Below are 13300 nucleotides of genomic sequence, written 5' to 3'. Positions count from 1 at the left end.
GTACTGTGCGGTCTTTCCCACTTGACTCAGGCTCATGGAGGCCCTCTTGTACATTCAGTATCTCCAGAAGCTAACAGAGGTTTGTTTAGATATTTGTTGAATGGGGATCAGGAGATAATAGAGAGTAAAATCTATGTCATAACTGCGACATAAGAAAGAAAAAGAAAGAATTGGAATTACTAGGAAACAGGCATTCTTATCTATTCTTTTTCATAAAGCATGGGTTTAGGAAAAGAAGGGAAAGCACTGGGAAAGATGACTAGCTACAAATATTGTATTGAATAAAATTTTCCCTTTTGGGTCATGGCTTAACCTTTTGCACTCGGATGTCGAGTGTGACTCGACACAGTAGCATTAGAATAAAGGAATCGAGAAAAAAGCAAGAGAGTGCAAAGGGTTAAAATATTGCAAGATGGGGTCTTTTCTTGAGGATAAACTGCATTTTATCTCTATATGTAAAACCCTAATATGCAAATAGACTGAACGGTGGAACAACCAAACAACCAGCTGCTATGACATATGCTCACCACCAGGGGGCGTGTGAGGAACATGGCGGGCGTCGGCTGTGGTGGGATGGTGGAGCAGGTGAGCGGGGACACCAGACCAAGGTGGGGCGCCAGTTGCTGTCATTGGGGCAAGCCTCTGGTGGTTACTGAAAATTCTTTGCTCCCACGCGCCACGGTCCTGCCAGGTGCTCGCACCCAGTGCTGGTGCCAGCCCTGCTTGCACCCACAGCCAGCACCGGAGCAGCCGCTCCTGGCTGGCGCCCAGCGCCAGTTCCAATCACTCAGTGCCATCAGTGGGTGCGAGTGGTGGCTGCTGACCCCGATCACCCCTGAGGGCTTCTCCACCTCCCCCTGCTCCTGAGGGGCAATCGGGGCAGCATCTGCCACTGACACCCACTAATAGCACTGGTCCTACTCACACCTGCTCGTGATGCCGGCCCCAATCGCTCCGTGCCATCAGTGGGTGAAAGCAAGGCTGGCACCATTAGTGCATAGAAGTGGTGGCGGCAGGAGCAGGGCTGCCAGCAGACAGGGGACTGGGGGCCGCAGTATGAGGGTCTGGGTGGGGGCATGGAGGATGAGCCAAGACCAGGCCCTGTGCCCACCACAGCCTCGCAGCCCACAGTTCCTTTCAAGGTGCACAAATTTGTGCACTGGGCTCCTAGTATGTTTATAAAGAGACTAGAGGCCCAGTGCATGATTAAATCATGCATGTGTAGGGTCCCCTAGGCCTAACCTGCCATCCAGGCCATATCCACTGCCCCGCAAAGCCTAGCACGCTCCGCGGACACTGCTAGCAGCCTGCTCCCCACTTTCGATCGCGGGGGAGCTGGGTGCCTGTCCGCTGGTGCACCATGCCTTTCAGAAGCCTCCTGCACAGCGGAGGCTTCTGAAAGGCCTGGTGCCAGAGCAGACAGGCACCCAGCTCCCCCACTTTTGATTGTCCGCGGCGGGACTTGGGCTTGCTGCCCCAGAGGCTCCTTCTGTGCCGCAGCACAGCCATGGTGCAGACGCTGAGCTCAGCATTATGCTGGTCCAGTAGGCCATCCCGGCATGACGGCCCAATAGGCCACCCCGCCCCTCCGTGCCTCCTGGCCAATCGTGGGCATAGTGAAGGTACGGTCAATTTGCATATTTTCTATTATTAGGTAGGATTATTCATTTTATCAAAACCCCTTCAACATAAAAATCCACTGGCCAGAGAGGGGAAAACTTTAAAAAACATTCTTATGGAAAACATTGGGAATGGCATGATAAGAGGATAAGAATGGAGGAAGTAGCAAGGATGACATATTTAGAAATGGGGCCTGGACAGTGGGACTGGGGAGTGTGGGAATGCAAAGTGTACATACAAAGCTAAGTGAGATTGTGTTGAGCCCTATGGCAGAACACAAGGAACACCTTACAGGAATCAGCATTGGTTTGATGATGCAAGGCTCAGCTTTGTCTCCTTCTGTTAGGCATGTTCTCTGAGCTTAAGCCTTTAAGAATTACTTCAACCTAGAAGTGGGGCAACATCACTGATCAAATGTTCAATTCCATAGTTGGTTGGAATCTTACTCGACTTCTCTCATCTCCCACCTTTTAACTCCTAATTACCCTTTTGTATCACCTGAATATATTATGTATATCTTCTTACAGCCTCTTCACCTGATTATATATTTAAATTTAAGTTCCTTTTATGGGTGGAGGGAAATTACTTAGTGACTGTGTATCATTTCTTTCTGTCTTCCTAACACTTCACATGGAGTCATGCACATACAACACATTTGAAAACGATTGAATATATAGTAGAAAAATGTGATATAATAATTTTATAGTCATTTTGTAAGGAGGATGGATTCACATAACAAATGGGAGGGTCTTTTACTTGCTGCCTTTTTGTCAACTTGAAGACAGTATAAATGATGACTGTGGGATCGGATATACTAGAAGAGATACATTAATCCACATTTGAAAAAAAGAAAGACATAAGTGGGCCACGGTGAAAGTACAGCCTGTTGGGAGAAGGGAAGAGAAGCTTTGGGGGGAGACTTTAAGAGAGAGGAGGTGGATGCTGAAAGGTTTGCGACGCAGGAAACAAGACACAGAGTCCAGGCCATGGAAAAGGGGGGAGGTTTTAATCTTGCGCTCCCTGGCGAAACTCACCGGTCCGAGAGTGGGCCAGGGGAGTTCGCGCCAAAACGGGGGCTTAGGTACTTCCTTTATACAGCTGTTTAGTGAGGGGAGGGTGGAGGGCATGAGAGATGTGGAATTCCTGCCTCAGGCAGGGGTCTGGGAAGGCTGGCAAGGGTCTGGGAAGGTGCCAGTTATCTTTGTCACCATCTACCTTGCGGATGCTTGCATGGCTGTGGTCTTTCCCCCCTGCCTTGACCTAACAGATGCTGTGGGCCCAACTTGGAAGGAAAATAGGAGATTTTGAAGTAAATTTTCATTCCCTGAGTTACGGAAAGGCCTTCTATTGTTTAAATAAATATTGAATAAAATACTCATTCCTCAGAGGTCTCTAGTAGAGATGTGCTGGAATGGTGGGGACTGGGAGGAAGGGCTGACTCCTGGTCATGGTGGCAACAACAGAAGCTTCCCTAAGGGTGCAACTGCCTTAGCATTGGAAGGGAATGTGAGAATGGAAGAAAGGTGAAAATCACAGGGAAGAAAACGGGGGTTTTTGTCACAGGGGCAAAATACCAGTGTAGCCAGATAAAGAGGACAAACCACCTCCTGTGCAGGCCTGAGCAGGGACAAGGCTCAGCAATGCAGTGGAGAACGCCACAGGGCTCTGGCTCAGCATTCAAACTCTATGAGCATCAGTGTACCCAACATGTAAATCTGAGGTACTAAAATGTTAACTATGTTAACATATGGGAACATACAGAACATGGGTGCCTAGAACATAGCATATGCTCAAATATTATTTCTTTTCCTGAAACTTTATCCCTTCAGATGGTTGCTGAAATGTCTATTCATGTCTAAACAGTGAAAAGGTAAAGAGAGTGATGGGACCTAACTTTTCAAAACAGGGGAAATTTTGTTTTAATACGCGAGAAGGCTTGTATCATCTTAAAGTTCCCAGTTGTTAGAGAATGGAAATGCTGGTTATAATCAGACTTGTGCCTGAAGTATTGTAAAAGGAAGGTACAGATTCTTCAAAGCAAGGTAGTTCCCAGACAACATAAGCCTGAGGATATGGTCATAATACTAGATCATCATCACCGTCACCACCACCACCACCACCACCATCACCATCACATCACCACCACCACCACCACCACCACCCATTGCTCTTCGGTAGTGCCTTAAAAATGATCACCTCTTCCAATTCTGACTTGTCTCTTGGCTTCTGGGATGGTAGAAGGTTGTTCCAAGTCTGTCCAGATTTTTTAAATTACACTGTGTGATACAATGGCTACAGTTTAATCATGCACTAAGTACAGTTTTGTTCCCTTCATCTTTGCCACCACCAAAGATCACCTACCTGAGTGTGCGGATCTTTTGCAGAACATCCTTACATCACTGGTAGCCTCTTTGCTGACCACAAGGAGGTAGTCATTGTCAGAGATCGGAGGTGCAATCAAAAGGCCAGAACATGTCTGTATCACTTTAATGGTCCTTTTATCTATCTCCCCCTGGGACTAATAGGATTAGAAACTAGACTGAACACCACAGAGCTCATCCTATCTATGCAGTTCCTTCCAGGAAACTGCTTTATTCCTGTTTCCAGACAGCCAGAGTTGCATGAGATGATTTGACTTAAGTCATATCATTTCTAAGCTTCTAACCTAACAGATTTGATCCCACTGCTTGACCCACTAAAAGGGAAGATGAGTTAAGCAGGCTGGGAGCCTCCCAAAAAGAATTTCAAACTACAATTGCAACTGATCCAAACGAAAACGAAAAAGGGGAAGATAATATATCGAAATAGTTACAGCTGCACAGAGAGCAATTCACTAAAACATAATATTAAAAAGATTGGTAGGAAGATGGGTCAAATGACAGTGACCTAGGGAGGTACATTAGAGTAACATTAGGATGTACGTTACAGTAACACAGAACAATATAAGATGCACCATGAGAACTGTAATAAGAAAAATATATAGACAACAAAAATGCATAGAACAACTGTAGAGGCACCAAAAAGGCTGTTTTATTTTTTGTTATTTTGTTCAAGGCATGACTATACAGCAAAGCTGTAATATGGAGTTGAAGAATGTAGATATGCTCAACCATTTCTATTTGTTTTTCATGTCAAAGGGGATAAATTTTAGGTGAAGACGTTTAGAACAAGAAATATGAAATTTTGGTTGAGTGAAAAGACTATTAAGAGACTGGTACTGCCTGGCTGGTGTGGCTCTGTGGTTGAGTGACGACCCATGCAACAGGAGGTCGCTGGTTCGATTCCCAGTCAGGGCACATGCCTGGGTTGCAAGCTCAATCCCTGGTGAGGGCCATGCAGGGGGCAGCCAATCAATGTTTCTCTCTCAATGTTTCTCTCTCATCTATGTTTCTCTCTTTCTCTCTCTCTAAGAAAATCAATAAAACATATATGTTAAGAGATTAGTACTTAGCAGGTCTTTTGACTAGGAGACTATACTATTGAAGCTCAGATGGTGTAAGGACTTGCATATGCACTTGAATTTTTCTCAGTGATCTCAGAGGATCTAAAAAGAAATATGCAAAGAGAGGAGACAGGCACCCTGCTGTCCCCTTTTTCATTGAGGGGAAGCTGGGGGCTACGACATAGACATATAAATCAGTAAGCATGGCTTCAGTACTGGGCAAAATTCTAGGATGGCTTGTCATATAGGTATTAAAATTAGAACAATACTTGTCTGAATTCATCATGTGCTATATTCCAGGTTAGTCTCAATATTTTGATTAATTAGATTCAAGAAATGTATAGCATAGTCTTTGGATGTTAACAAGGAATTTGAATAAGTTTTTCACTATACCCTTTGGAAGAAAGTAGAGAAATAAGGGCTCTGTGATAGGAAAATAACATGATAAATTTGTATGCTTTTGAGAAATGTGCTGGGAGCCAATTCCAGCATGTCATAATTACAAGAGTTTTATCAAAAGGTTAATGAAACTTGGGGGCTCAACAAGGGCTGAGTCACATATGTAATTACCTGTTGGAGTAGCTAATAGGCACTTCCCCCAAACCTGAATAGGATTATGTTTGCTGCCAGACAGCTCAGGACATCTTAATCTACATGTTTTTGCCTCCTGTTGGCCAAACACCTGAACAGCTGTAGGGTATTCCCCAATCTGACAATGCTTCTGTACCCTACCATTTGAAGTGCATTATCTCCACCTTGCCTTAGGAAAAATTGTGTTAATAAAAAGCAAGGGTCCTGAGTCAAGGGAGATCTTTAGCTCCTTTAGCTGAAGCTCCTCTGACCCCCAATGTCTTTCAAAACTATCTTTCATCTTTGGACTCCTACTTAATCTACGCACAGCCTTTCTTCAGATTGCTGCACCCTTCTTAATGCTGGGACAAGAACCCTGGCAGAAATGTATACAGTGGGTTTGGTCACAAGTATCTTCAGGACAGGGAGTCTCTTTTTTTTACCATGATACACCAGCATGGAGCACATAGTATATGCTCCAAAAAAAATGGTAACATCTGTCGGAATGAAGGGATAAATATGGAATAGACCCATTCATTATTAGTTGGTTTTCTGAGTATTTTTTGAATAGGGATTGTGCTAAAAGAAACCTTGCATGGTGGCTTCCGTTAAGGGTCCATGAATACTTCTGGATTAAGTACTTGCTGACAGTGATAAGGTTGGCTCTGAATCTACTTTTTGTTTTGAAACACACTAATGATTATTATCGGTTAGACCGAAACATCTGTGTCAACATTGTAGGTAATTATATCTGTAAGGCACAGAAAGTAGACACTCAATGCTTGTTATATTCTTAAAATATTTTGAGTGTGCAGATCTTTTGCAGAACTACTGTACTTCACAAAAAGCTGAAAGTATTAGAGGCATTGTCTTTAGAATTGCAGTTATCTTCTGTATGTGATATGGTGACTAATTTGAGGTTGCATACTTAATGAGCTCAGAATATTTTAACTTAATATATCTAGTTTCATTTTGCAATGAGCAAGGAAACTTTGACCTTACAATGAATGGATCGGAGTTGGCAAGAATTGTGCCTGGTGGTTTTGGGATGCAGATTTCAGCTAATGGACCATGTAATTAAGATGACCAATTGCTAATGCAGTTGGAGAAATGCCAAGAACTCTGATACGAAGCCTACCAATTACAGTGCATTTCCCACTACTATCCAAGGGGATTAATAATTCTTTTCATTGGCTTATTGAAATTCTTCAACAAATTTAAGAATATTTCAATTCATAATGGAAGAAATAGTATTATATCTACTTGTACAGTAAAGTACAGGAAATGAGAGACGCATAGCTCATCTCTAAGTATCTATAATAGTTCTATCTGGTACTTCTTTATGTAATAGTACTTTCATAATTATATTTTATCTCACTGATATTGAGTATATAGAAATGAATTCACAATATATTGATCTTTTTGTCAAGGATTAATAATATAAATAGAGGTGAAATGCAGAGGATAACATACACTGATGAGTCCTTTTTTTTTTTTTTTTTTTAGATATACAGTTTCAGTAAGTAAGAAAGAAGATTTCTCATAATTAGAAAATTTTCTTCTCCTTTATTTTCACTGCTTGATCTTCCCTAGGTGCTCAATAGATGTTTTTGGAACAAGATTGAATCATCAATAACAGAGTCCTAGTAAAATTTTATTTTCAAAGGCATAGTTCCAGCATTGACCTAAAATATAAGTGGTTTAGATCTCCAGTGCTAAGCATTGTTCATAATATTTAATTTTGAATCAATGCATGATAATTAAAAGGATGGATAAATAAATCCTCTACCCCTGGAAGTTATTTGTTTTGATAGCTTTGTATGACTCTGAAAGAAGATGGAAACACATTTAGAGGAATATCAAGCTTTCTGATATCAGGGTGGTTAGAACTTGATATTTACTTTTTACTTTCTTTTATATTATCCTCCTTATGTTTAAATATTTAGAAATTAGAAAATAGTTCTTATGACTTATTTTTGTGGTGTTGGTTTTTTTAAAATATGAACAGTCCTGTAACATTTATTAAATAAATACTTTTGTGTTTGCACAGTACACAAAGTGGTGGGAAGATAGCCAGTTGTAAAAGTATACATAAATTTGTTTCCTTTAAGCTTTTCCTCTGAAAAAAACCAATGACATCAATCAAAAACTAAAATAAATATATTTTTAAATTCATAGCTGAGTTATCAAGAGAGTAAAGGACATCTTCAAGTTCTGCCTCTTTCTCTAACAACAGTGAATTAAAAAGTGAAGTAAAAATGGCAAGCCACTAGACACAGACAATAGGGTGGTGAAGGCTTGCGGGGAAGGGAGGGGAGTGGGAGAGAGCAATAGGGGGAAAAGGGGACATATAAAATACTTTCAACGATAAAGATTTATTTTAAAAAATGGCAAGCCACTATGAAATCTGGTGCATTCCTTTGGGCACAGGAATTTTGTGGTATAATGGTAAAGTATGGATCAGGATATTAGGTCTTGGGCCTATGCAGTTGGGGGATGTGAAGAGAATTTTCATAAAATCTTGCTTCTCCAAAGGGATATACACTCTGTGAAAGCGCAGGATGGAAAAATCTGCTGGCCAGATATGGAAACAGACATTAAAATCTGTCTGTTTTGGCCAGAGCAACAGATGGGGGAATGAAGTGGGTCCTTGGACATGTGCCACAGGCTTGCCTCACACACCCCTCAGTCTTGGCTACTACTTTATATTACCTGGGTGGTCAGGGAATCTGGAAGCTGAGAGGTTAAATCATAGTGGTCCCAGCTTGTTGAGATGTCTTGTCTGCAGTAGTAGCCTATGAAATTCCTCTCTAGGGGATTCATCCTTAATCTGGTCCCTCCTATTCATCCACAGACTAAATTCAATCAAACATAAACATACGGCTAAAAAAATTCAAATACATTGGGTAGAAAACAACAACAAACAAATGTAAACCCCGAGGTCATCAGGTATTGAAATCATTGCTTATAGGATAGAAAATAAGAAAATATAAAATATATAATCTTAAAAAAGTGACCAAAGAATAGAAGATAGATAAAATAACCAAATAGAGTTAAAAAAAAGTAATTGGACATTCGTGTTAGTCAGGAGACTAATAATTTGTATTAGACTAAGCTGAGCCATAGAAAAATGCAACCCTGACAACAAATGTTCCTTTTACTCCCTTAAAGCCAGCGAAGAATCAGTTGACTCTCTGTGGTAACTGTGTTCAATGCAGCAACTTAGACATCCAGGCTGATTGAATGCCATGCTCTGCCCTCTCAACATAAGGCCCTCTTCTTGGCTAAGGCTAAGGGACAGCTGAAGGCTAGCAAACAAGCCCATCTGAGATTCTTCTTGGAAGTGACTCACATCATGTGGGCTGAAAAATGTATGGGAACACAGAATATTTTTCTTCTCCACATTCCTACGACAGAAAAGTGTAATCATTTAAATCAAAAACTTCATTCGATGGGTTAAATACAAGATTTAGCAGAAAAGATAAATCATAAGCTGAAAGTTAGATGATAAATTAATGATAATATATTATTATGTATAAATTAAAGTAAGATAAATTAAGTAAATTAACTGGAAGTTTATGTCTTTGACTTTCCTTTATTTTTCTCCTCTCCCATCCCCAACTCCACCCAACCACACAGGCCCTGCACCTCTGGTAAATACAATTTTGATCTATTTTTATATGAATTTTTTTCAAAGATTCCATGTATATCATTTAGTATTTGTCTTTCTCTGTCTGACTTATTTTACTTAGCATGTTTTCAAGGGCCATCTACGTTGTCACAAATGGTAGAATATTCTTGGTATTTACTTTTTATTTTTTATAGCTGATTAATATTCCATTACCCAACTTCTTTACCCGCTCATCCACTGATGGATACTTAAGTTGTTTTCATGTCTTGGCTATTATAAATAACTAGAGGCCCGGTGCACAAAATTCATGCATGGGGGGGGGTGGTGTCCCTCAGCCCAGCATGCATCCTCTCCAATCTGGGACCCCTCGAGGGATGTCCAACTGCCCGTTTAGGCCCGATCCCGGTATCGGGCCTAAACGGGCAGTCGGACATCCCTCTCACAATCCAGGACTGCTGGCTCCCAACAGCTCACCTGCCTGCCTTCCTGATTGCCCCTAACTGCTTCTGTCTGCCAGCCTGATCACCCCCTAACCACTCCCCTGCCAGCCTGATTGATGCCTAACTGCTCCCCTGACAGCCTGTTTGCCCCTAACTGCCCTCCCCTGCAGGCCTGGTTATCCCTAACTGCCCTCCCCTGCAGGCTTGATTGTCCTCAACTGCCCTCCCTTGCAGGCCTGGTCCCTCCCAACTCCCCTCCCCTGCTGGCCATCTTGTGGCGGCCATCTTGTGTCCACATGGGGGCAGCCATCTTTGACCACATGAGGGCAGCCATCTTGTGTGTTGGAATGATGGTCAATTTGCATATTACTCTTTTGTAGATAGGATAGAGGCCTGGTGAACAGGTGGGGGCCAGCTGTTTTGCCCTGAAGGGTGTCCCGCATCAGGGTGGGGGTTCCCTTGGGGTGTGGGGTAGCCTGGGTGAGGGGCCTGTGGTGGTTTGCAGGCCAGCCACACCCCCCGGCGACCCAAGCAGAGGCCCTGGTATCTGAGATTTATTTATCTTCTATAATTGAAACTTTGTAGCCTTGAGCGGAGCTAAGCCTCCTGTTTGCTCCGTGGCCGCAGCCATTTTTGTTGGGATTTATTTATCTTCTATAATTGAAACTTTGTAGCCTTGAGTGGAGGCCTGGACCTGCCAGGGTGTGCGGAAAGATTGGCTTCCTCCATCGCAGGGGGCAACTCAAGCCTCCTGCTCTCTCCAGCTCTGTGGCTGCTGCCATTTTTGTTGGGATTTATTTATCTTCTATAATTGAAACTTTGTAGCCTTGAGTGGAGGCCTGGCCTGCCAGGGTGTGCAGAAAGCTTGGCTTCCTCCATTCCCAGGGAAACCCAAGCCTCCTGCTCGCTCTGTGGCTGCAGCCATCTTGGCTGGGGTTAATTTGCATATTCACTCCTGATTGGCTGGTGGGAGTGGATTGTGGGTGTAGTGGAATGATGGTTAATTTGCATATTACTCTTTTATTAGATAGGATGCTGCCGTGAACATGGGAGTGTAGATAACTTTTCAAGTTAGTGTTTTTGTTTCCTTTGGATACAGTCCCAGAAATGGAATTGTTGGATCATATGTAGTTATATTTTTAATTTTTTTGAGGAGCCTCCATACTAGTTTTCATAGTGGCTGCATTAATCTATAATTTCACCAAGAGTGTACAAGGGTTCCCTTTTCTCCATATCTTCACCAGCATTTGTTATCTCTTGTCTTTTTGATGATGGTCATTCTATAGGTATGAGATGATATCTCATTTTGGTTTAAAGTTATGTTTCCCTAATGACTTGTGATGTTGAGAACTTTTCATGTGCTGTTGTCCTTCCGTATATCTTCTTTGGAGATATGGCTATTCAGGTCCTTTGCCCATTTTTAATTGGGTTATTTTATTTATTTTATTTTTTGCTGTTCAGGTGTATGAGTTCTTTATATATGTTGGATTTTAACCCTTTATCAGATATTTGGTTTGTATTTTTTCCCAGTCCATAGGTTATCTGTCTACTTTGTTGATGGTTTCTCTTGCTATGAAGCTTTTTAGTTTGATGTAGTCCCACTTGTTTATTTTGGGCAGGTTCATTACTTCCACTGTCATAGCCAGGCAGAAGGTAAGACATTTTGTGCTGTTGAGATGTGGGAGGGAGGTTCTATTGAGAAGTTGAAGAAGTTTTTACCTGATGGTTCCTACCTACGTATTAAGTAGGTGAGTTTCTTTGCTGACTCTGAAGGGGAAGGGAGAAGGGATAGAAGGGTGAGGAGAAGGTAAGGGATTGAAATTGCTGCAGTGAGAAATGAAGGAAGGACCTTAAAATAAACACATGCACAGCCCAAATTCTCCTTTACAGCAACCCAAGGGACTGCTCATCTTTATACTTTCCTCCAAAGTCAAGTTCCTGAAAAGAATAGACCACACTTCTTATTGTGTTTTCTCTCTTCTCACTCCTTCCTCTTCCATTTCACCAAACCTTCTTTACTTACTGAGCCACCACTGGCCTCTTTATCCATCACAGGACTGGGCTCACTTCAGTTTTTACAGTAAAAGTCACTGTTGATGTATTTGAAACAGTTCCACACTGCCCTTCACACTCCTCCTCCACTTTTGTTTCCAAGGCTGTGCTTTTCTCTGTTTACCTTGTTTCTTTAGCCACAAATTCTCACCTACATTCTTTAACTGGCTTTTAAAATACTGATGGATGGCTATGTTCTGCGCTGAGAACTTTCTCTCCTCTCTTCTGTCCTTGCTTCTCATCGCTGATCCCTCCTCTCTCCTTGCTAGCTATTTCTAATACTGAATTTACTTATAAAAAAATTGGAGAAGAGAATTCCTTTTTTACTTTTCTTGATTCCTTAAAGTCTTAAGGATAACAATGTTGATAATAACTTTATGATTTAAAATTTCTTCTCATAAAATGGATTTCTGCTGAAAATGAATCTCTTGTTGTCTAGAGCTCTTAAATTGCTGGGCACTTCCAATTTCTTTTTTGTGCTCTCTTTTTCCTTGCTTTATGACCATGTAAATTAATTAAAATTATTAGAGTGAGTTACTTATCACCTCCATTTAGCTGAGTACATTTTGACTGTTCCCCTCTCCGCTCCCCTGACTGGAATTACTACCACTACTTACCTCTCTCGCCCTAGAAAAAGGTCTCCCAGGGAATGCCTTGCTTAAAGTCACCATGTCCGGCAGTCCTTATGAGAAGCCTTGCTCTTTGCCTCACAAATGCCCTCTTTAGACTCTCAACATTTTCTTCTTTTTGTTAGCTCATATCTTTACTAATGTTTTAGCTACTCATTGAGGTAATTGAATTTCAAATTGTTTTTATTAGGTTCTGTAATACTATGGGGAGATACTCTAAATACTATAATAATTATTGCTATTAACATCTGGTGCTGCTTCCCAGGTCGGTTAATGACTTAAGCTCAGTATTGTGTTCATAAATGTAAAATGATCAAAGCTTGCACAGTGGGAGGTCCTGGCTTCCTTTCTCTGGCCCTGGTTGAGTAAGTTGACTGATCCTCATATTGTTTCTTTCTAATCGTGAAATGGATGCTTTGCATTTTTTTTCAGATCTCAGCTACATCTAAAGAAAGTGGCGTTCTTGATAAGAGCCTCTAAAATTAGAAAGTTGTAGAATTCCTTAGTAATATGTGTCTTAATAATTCAAACTGTCATGGCAACATACAATTAAAACTTTCCTTTGGGACTAAAGATAAAAATCCCAGTTGCTTCTAAAGAAGTTGAGCCAGTACATAATGAGAAGAATAATTCAAGTAAATGGGACTGAATTTCATAGAAAAAAAAGAAAAAGAAAGGCAAAAACGTTTTTAACAAGGAACTTAGTTGTTACTGTATTTGATGATTTCACAGCTTTTATAGTCTCATTTATTAGGTCATCTTTTTATTATTCCCAATTAAAACATTATTATTATTATTTTTATTTTATTTGGTAGGGAAAGGGGCATTAACTTTCTTTCATGACCCCCCCCCAATTATTCTTCTTTTGTAGAATAAACATAACTGATATCAGATATTATTTTGACTTAAAGGGAAT

The sequence above is a fragment of the Eptesicus fuscus genome, chromosome 19, assembly GCF_027574615.1.
Source record: "Eptesicus fuscus isolate TK198812 chromosome 19, DD_ASM_mEF_20220401, whole genome shotgun sequence".
In the NCBI taxonomy this organism is placed as follows: Eukaryota; Metazoa; Chordata; class Mammalia; order Chiroptera; family Vespertilionidae; genus Eptesicus; species Eptesicus fuscus.
This window is presented reverse-complemented; position numbering follows the sequence as displayed.